The sequence below is a fragment of the Phoenix dactylifera genome, chromosome 11 (assembly GCF_009389715.1).
Source record: "Phoenix dactylifera cultivar Barhee BC4 chromosome 11, palm_55x_up_171113_PBpolish2nd_filt_p, whole genome shotgun sequence".
NCBI lineage: Eukaryota > Viridiplantae > Streptophyta > Magnoliopsida > Arecales > Arecaceae > Phoenix > Phoenix dactylifera.
In genome coordinates, this window is record NC_052402.1 from 21,515,800 (window position 1) to 21,522,535 (window position 6,736).

At 42.7% G+C, this 6,736-nt stretch overlaps 1 long non-coding RNA gene across 1 annotated transcript; it reads right to left on the reverse strand.

Annotated features, from left to right (window-relative positions):
- Positions 1–608: 608 nt before the first annotated feature.
- On the reverse strand, positions 609–1,990 carry LOC113463624. Its single transcript, XR_003388228.2, has 4 exons — positions 1,806–1,990; positions 1,429–1,657; positions 1,165–1,269; positions 609–1,007 (listed from the first exon to the last, which is right to left on the reverse strand). It is a non-coding gene; the product is annotated as an uncharacterized LOC113463624 (long non-coding RNA).
- Positions 1,991–6,736: the final 4,746 nt, after the last annotated feature.

The following is a 6,736-nucleotide window of genomic DNA, read 5'->3' on the forward strand; positions in this document are numbered from 1 at the left end:
TTGACTGTTTGTCCCAAAGGTAGATCCAGACTAGCTTTTTGTCACAACATATTCTGTATTGCTTATGATCTCTCAGAGATCCATTGATTCTGAATGGCCTGACACTTTTTCCAAAAATCCTCTCGACCTGCAAACATCTTGCAAAACGAAGCCCCTAAACAAGTGCATAGGAACTCTACCAAAGAAACAAGGGCATTCACCCACTACACCACAAAGCCATGAATGGGTGATTCTGAATGGCTGTATCGTAGTTGTTATAATTGTAGCATAATTGTGGTTCTAGTGAATAATGATCACCCACTACGGCACAAAAGCCATGAATTCTGGTTGAAAAAGGTAGAGTTTCATGTTATTACCCAGTTTGTAACTTTAACATGGGTGTAATCAATTGAATAATATGCATAAAAAATTAGTTACCATCAGAGCAAAAAGATGATTCCCGTCCCTAGGCCCCTTGATGACAAAAATGACAATGAATTTATGATGGCAAATTGAAGCTCCATGCTTTTCCTATTTCATATCCATTTCCCTCTGCGAGATGATTTGAGCTTGATAGCAAGTTGAAGGTGCAGCTAATTGTCCACCATCAATGCTGTCAAAATCTTGAGTTTTACTTAAAGCGAATGACCAATATTTTCATTAGTGGCAGAGGATTGGGCAGACTGGGAGGGAAGAGGTACATATAACACCCAACATGGAATAGAAAGCAAACTTATTCTTAGAAAACTCACGTTCTTACAGATAAAGTAACTCTGAACAAACCAGACTAATAGTGCAGAAATTTAAAGACCCCTTTCTATCAAAAAGTAGGCATATCCATGTCGTTGAATTCCAGAGGAGACGCTTCGTACTCCACACCCAAATAAGCGGCTACGTCCTTCAGGATGTCGATGTCAGGAGAATTTGGATAATTTAGAGGCCATTGGTTTTGTTGCATCCGAAGTGCTAGCCTGATCTATCTCGTTCTCTTGGTTCCCTGCTGTCATACCGATTATACAGGGGGCTTTCTGCACTCATGAACAGAAAAGAATGGGACAAAAATCAAAGAGAAAATATGATTAATCGTAGATTATAATTATCTATAGGATAGAGCTTTATAGGGTTCATTTCATGTAACTAATAAAGGCATTTAGCTTTGTAAGTTTGGTTAATGGGGTAACGTACACCATAGCTTCTAATCGTCGGCTGGAGGCAGTGGGTTAGGGCATGGCCACACATATCTCGTTCCTTTGGTTCCGTCGCTGTCATACAAATTACACAGAGGGCTTTCTGCAGTCGTGAACAGAAAAGAATGGGACAAAATCAAAGAGAAAATATGATCAATCATCGATTATAATTATCTATAGATAGAGCTTTATAGGTTCTGTTCATGTAACTAATAAAGACATTTAGCTGTGTATGTTTGGTTCATGGGGGTAACATACTTACAAGAGTATCAGAAGAAAGAGTGTATTCTGTCATAATCCATTTCGTCGAGGTCAAGTTCGAGCGATTTGGTCCAGAATGGAATATGAAAATTTGCTATTCCCCAATGACGGTCCCGCCATACTCGAGAATGGGCCTTCTTTCCTTATTTATCCAATAGCCGCTGCCATCGTGAGTACGCCGATTTTGAGGATACAGGTTTGCGTAGTAGCACGAGCATCCCTATTGACGTCTGCAAGCCATTGTCATATCAAGCTGGTTAACAGACATACATAAAGAGTTATTCTAAAACCAATCTATACTTGTGATGATTGATGCATGAATAAATTGATTGAATGAATGAAAGAATGGACAGAAAGGTAGTGCATGAGGGAACAAACTTGGGAGTTGGTCAGGCCGGCGACTGTATGGGTCAATTGTCCAATGGATGAATCCAGAAGAGGGATGTGTGCGTCCATGGACGTGGTCCTGCAGGATCTCCACCAGTTCTTGATCACCGAGCACCACGCGCTGACCAGGGGCCGCCATGGTAGATTCTTCCGAAACTCCCAAAGCTCTTGTTGGGAACGAGGCTGGATCGGAAAAGCTCTGAGATGCGATCGATTGGAGAAGTTGGTTGGGGATTTATAGCTGCTGTGAGCGCAAGGACCTCCCCATTCCTTGTGGCCGTGGAGTGAGAAATACTGGCTTCCGTTCTCCCCATGGTGATGGAAGGGGAGGTGGCCCACTCACAGAGGTGATCACATTTCGGTTTCCCTCTCAAACTCCTCTGGAGCACTGAAGCGTAGCCCAGCTCCATGGGGAGAAGGGTGCTGCTCCCCCTTCTGGGGAGAATTTTTTTTTTTTTTTGACTTTATTTTCGAGAAGGGAGGATTGAAGGCCGACCCAGTCAAGTTCTCCCCTGTAGAGCCAGCCAAATCCCGGACTTGCCCACGCTCTCCCCATATGTCGCTCCACTTCATGGGGTACAATATTCAAGCAGCGGACCACCACTTCCCTCAATCCCTCTCCCCTGGAGCGAGACCAAGACCAGCACAGCGATCCTCTCCCCAGTCCCCAAGCAGCCGAGACCGAGCGGGCCAACGCTCTCACCACCTTCACCTCCCTCCCGGACCATGGCGACATCGCTATTCTTCTCTCCTCCTCCCCAAAGGAGGAGGTCGTTTCCCTCTCCTAAGCCCATTCCCTGCCCAAGGGGAGATAGTGGAAGGCCACATCGCTATCCTTTTCCTCTCCCGTTCTCCCATCTCCCCTGTCCATGGGAGCTCGGTGAGGAAGAAGGCCCATGTGGGGCCGAACGGGGCCAAGCTTGGGCCCATTCACTGTAGGCCCAACTTGGCCCAGTTGAAACCCGAACCCAAAATCTGGAATCGAAACCGGAAACCCGGAATCCGGAACCCAGTTTAGACTCGAAACCCGAAATCCAGTTCAGACCCGAAACCCGGAACCCGAAATCCGAACCCATTTGGCCAATAAATGGAATTTTGCAGTTAAGCCCTTGACAGTGTATTATTTCACAAAAGAACCTTCTACAATTATGTTTGATACGAGAAATACGACAGCGCTCCCACTAACCCTTTTGTAACACATGGTTCCTCTTCGTTTTTGATGAAATCAAACGTTTTGATTGCATCATCGAAACGAGTGTTCCAACTCCGAGATACTTGCTTTAGTCCATAGATGGACCTTTGCAGCTTGCAGACCTTGTGATCTCCATCACTGGAAGTGAAACCCAAAGGCTGTTCCATATAGATGTCTTCATCAAGATATCCATTCAGGAAAGCTGTTTTCACATTCATCTGCCAGATTTCATAATCATGAAATGCTGCAATGGCAAGCAATGTTCGGATGGATTTCAGCATGGCTATAGGTGAAAAGGTCTCCTGATAGTCAATGCCCTCGCGCTGACTATACCCTTTCGCCACAAGCTTTGCCTTATAGGTCTCTACCTCTCCATCCGAACCTTTCTTCCTTTTGTAGATCCATTTGCATCCAATAGGTACAATACCTTCTGGTGGATCTACTAAGGTCCAGACTTGGTTGGAATGCATAGAGTCTAACTCTGACTTCATAGCTTCCAACCATTTCTTGGAATCGACATCAGATATCGCCTCGTTGTAGTTTTGGGATCCTGAATGTGATCCCTATCTCCCACTAGGAACATTTTCTCGGTATCCTCTTCTGTAGTATACCTAAGTATCTATCGGGAGGATGGAGACCCTACTAGATCTGCGAGGTGGTTGAGGGACCGTTAACTGGCTCTGTATGAATGGGTTTGATAGGATCCATGACTCGTTGCTTTTCAGAGACTTTCTCTTCAAGCTCAATTTTCCTCCCCACTGCCTCTATCAAGGATAAACTGTTTTTCCAAGAAGATGCATGATGGCTCACAAAACACATTGTGATCCTCTGAGACGTAAAAATTGTATCCTAATGACTCTTTAGGATATCATATAAAACGAGCACTTATGGTCCTAGCCTCTAGTTTGTCCGCCTGTAGTCTCTTGACGTGGGCCGGACATCTCCAAATCTTGGAGATGACCAAGACTTGGTTTCTTACCATGCTATATCTCATACGGTATGGTAGGAACGGTTTTAGAGGGAACTCTATTCAACAAGTAAATAACTGAAAATAGGGCATCTATCTAAAGAAACAAGGGGTAAATCAGTGAAGCTCATCATGGATCGGACCATATCCAATAGAGTCCGATTCCTCCTCTCCGACACTCCGTTGAACTGAGGTGTACCAGGAGGAGTCCATTATAAAACTATACCATTCTCCTTGAGATAATCACGGAACTCTCCATTAAGGTATTCACTTCCTCGATCTGATCGAAGAACCTTAATGAGTTTTTGTGCTTTATTTTTCTACTTCATATCTAAGCTTTTTGAACCTTTCAAAAGTTTCATATTTGTGTCTCATACACATATCCATACCGTGAGTAATCATCGGTAAAATGAAGTAAAAATTACAACCCCTAGCCTGCACATCGAATGGGCCACACACATCAGTGTTGTACTTAGGGTAAGTATTTCAGTGGACCTCCCTGTGTCCTACAAAGGATAATTTGGCCATCTTTCCTTGAAGGCAGAATTCACAAATCAAATATGACTCGGAAGTCAATGAGCCCAAAAGCTCATGTTTCTCCAATTTGTTTATTCTATCTTCTCCTATATGGCCAAAGCCTGAGGTGCCACAAATACTTTAGATTTATCTCATTTTTGGATCTATTAGATCCTATGGTATTCACTGTTTGCTCAGATATATTCACAGTTACATCCATATGTATGTGATAGAGACTGTCAATCATAAAACCATGTTGAATCAATCTATTTTTTCAAATAAAAATCTTTCTATGCTAAATAAAATACAGAAATCAAATTTCTGCTAGCAATAGGTAACAGTCCCTAAGTATCCTGAGCATTTCTGACATACCTTCTGAAGGTCTGTCACCCTTTATGTTCTTTATGCTTCCCATGTATGTAGGACAGTTCCTCTTCCAATGGCCGTCCATGATGCAATGAAAACACTTTTCCTTGCAATTGGCCTTTTTCTTGAAACTTCCTTACTTGGTGTTTTCTTAGTCTTCTGCTTCTTCGCAGGCTTCTTCTTTTTCCAAATAGACTCTCTCTGAAAGTAGAAACCAACTTGACAGTAAAAACGATGCCCCTTGAACTTCTTCAAGGTCCCTAAGGTAGTTACCAATTTATTTAACAATTCTATTTTAGTGCATACAACCTTGTTCATATGGTAATTTACTATAAACTATTCATATGAAGCTAGAAGGAATTGTGGGATCAAATCCGTTTGCAATTTCTTGTGCATGGTCATGCCGAGCTTCTCAAGCTTCTTCAAGTTCTTTATCATGGTCAAACCATGATCGTGGACAGACTGCCCCTCACGCATCTTGTCTTAAAGAGCCTCTTGGACACTTCAAAACATGCTGCGCGACTCTGATCACCATACAACTCTTGCAGGTGATTTAATATGTCCCTGGCAGTCTCATGTTCTCATGCTGGCATTGTAATGCATTGGACATGGATGCCATTGTGCAGGCACCTAACTTTATTGTCATTGTTCGTCCTCTTAACAAGCGTCTTACGCTGATCAGTGATCGGACGGATTGGTAACATGGGGATTCCATGGTCTAGTATATACCCGAATTTCTCACAATTCAAAACTATTTTTGAAATTTGCTGAGCCAATCTTTATAATTGGGTTTGGTCAAACGGTTGTTCCATAGGATATGAGTTAAGAGTCTAGAAGCTGATTTTATAATCCTCAGAGAGTAAAGATTCTAGTTAGACTTTTGTACTTGATCCTAATCTGTTCTAAGGTCTTTTAGAACAAATGTAACTCCCACTATTTTTTCGAATTTCTCACACTCCCCTGGTAGGAAAACGGAAAATCCCACACGACTAGGTTTCTAGTGGGTACTGCGGTCCCATCGATTTACATGCCACCTCACCTAACAGTTATTGGTGACACATAGATTGATGAATGTACAACTCTTGTACAATGCTTCTCAAGCATGTTGCAGTGTAACTTGGTCTCTAAGCCATGAAGACCTCACCTAACAGTTATTGGTCTCATTTCTTAGTTAAGTCAGACCCACCGTATAACCGTAGGAATAAAGTCGTCATTGGGTCCTCACCTAACAGTTATTGGTGCCCAAACCCCACCTTTATCCTACAACATCTCATGTCTATAGAGAGGTCCAGCCCCCCGATGCAACTTGACCACTGTATCCAGCCGAGACAAATCAACATCAGAAAGACCTTAGCAGCTCTACTACAGTGGAAGACCTATTGACTTAATATTGGTTAATCAGGTCTTAGTGTTTGCAACTTGAGCTCTTCATAAGAGGTAATCGAACAATTGGCCAGGTAAGCAGGTGGGAGGCTCCCCTCACTCAGAGAGTAAGGTCCTAATTAAGTAACCACCTTTCATGCTTTCCTAGATACCAATTAGATCAATTAATCTAATATGACTTGTTCATGTCGGTTCACTCTCGACTTGATTGAGGAGGTTTTAATTTAGGTCTCAATTGGGTTTGCTACATCACATGTAAACCTATCTACCCAACTCTCATTCACATCACATGCAAACGGCACATTGCAGACAGTTATAATCGCAGCAATAATTAAAGCTAAACTTTAAATAGGTGATGATCATGGATTCTAGTTAGGTCGTATTACAAGCACATGCACGTCAATCGATCAACTGGTCTTCAACTCTTGAATTGGTTCCAAGCCTCCTTGATTCGATCCTTGACCAACTCTTGATCCAATCGCCATTAACCGCTTAGAC